We start from the raw sequence: 1,187 nt of genomic DNA, 5'->3' as shown, positions 1-1,187 counted from the left end.
ATTACTTTCTTTCTCGTAAAGTTATGACTTTATTCTCGTAATATTACGACTTTTTTTCTCGTGAAGTTATGTCTTTATTCTCGTAATATTACGATTTTTTTCTCGTAACGTTAGGACTTTATTCTTGTAATATTACAACTTTTTGTCTTGTAAAGTTATGACTTTATTCTCATTAAATTACGAAATTTTTCTGGTAACATTATGACTTTATTTTCGAAATCTCCGATTTATTTCCCCCTCAATGTAGCCCTAATACTCCGTCGTACATTTAAGCCAGTTTTAATATAAAAAAATATTTTATTTTATTAATGTAGCTTTAAAATTGAAAACACATTTCCCAGTTTCTGGCTGTCTTGCCTAAAAGGATCATTCGTCTTTAGTGAAAATCAGAGGTTGTGTCCTCAGTATTTGGGGGGATTGTAGGCATTTTAGCAGTTTCTTATTTTAAATTTAGGTGGAAATCAGGTGTGGAAAATGTTCTACAGAGTAATGATCAATGACTTTATTTTGAAACATAGGCCTCCAATATTTCATGTCCTGTAGTGGACACAGAAAGAAACAGAACAGGGCGTAACCTGTTCTGTTTCTTTTGGTGCAGTTGAAAGAAAGTGGTCACAGATGTCATATTTGATTAATAAAATATAATTAATAGAAGTGTCAAGTCAATTCTATTTATATAGCCCAATATCACAAATTTGCCTCAGGGGTCTTTACAATCTACAGCATGCAACACCCTCTGTCGTTTGACCCTTACTTTAGATAAGGAAAAGCTCCCCACAAAACTTTAACTTCATGATGAGCAACTGAGGAGGGATCCCTCTCCCTCGGACAGCCGTGCTTTAGATGTTGTGTGTACAGAATAACCAACACAATACAAATCATACATAGAATGTAAAAAATATATGAAGAAAATGGATCCGGGAGGATGTCAAGCAGGTTCCAGAGGAGAGGCTCCCAGAGGTTGAAGATCCAGAACTAACATGTGGGATGAGGCACCGACAGTCAGGAGAGAGAGAGAGACAGGTGTCCTAGGATGGACCGATGGTCCAGCACAGACAAGTCTGAGTTAAAAGAGACAGAGGCCCAAAGGCTGTCGGCAGACGGCCAGCAGCGTCCCGAGTAAATACAAATCAGAAGAAATACAGGCAGAGGGCTGCAGGGTCTCTACAGAAACAGACATTGAGAGG

Source organism: Sebastes fasciatus, chromosome 20, assembly GCF_043250625.1.
Source record: "Sebastes fasciatus isolate fSebFas1 chromosome 20, fSebFas1.pri, whole genome shotgun sequence".
In the NCBI taxonomy this organism is placed as follows: domain Eukaryota; kingdom Metazoa; phylum Chordata; class Actinopteri; order Perciformes; family Sebastidae; genus Sebastes; species Sebastes fasciatus.
This window is presented reverse-complemented; position numbering follows the sequence as displayed.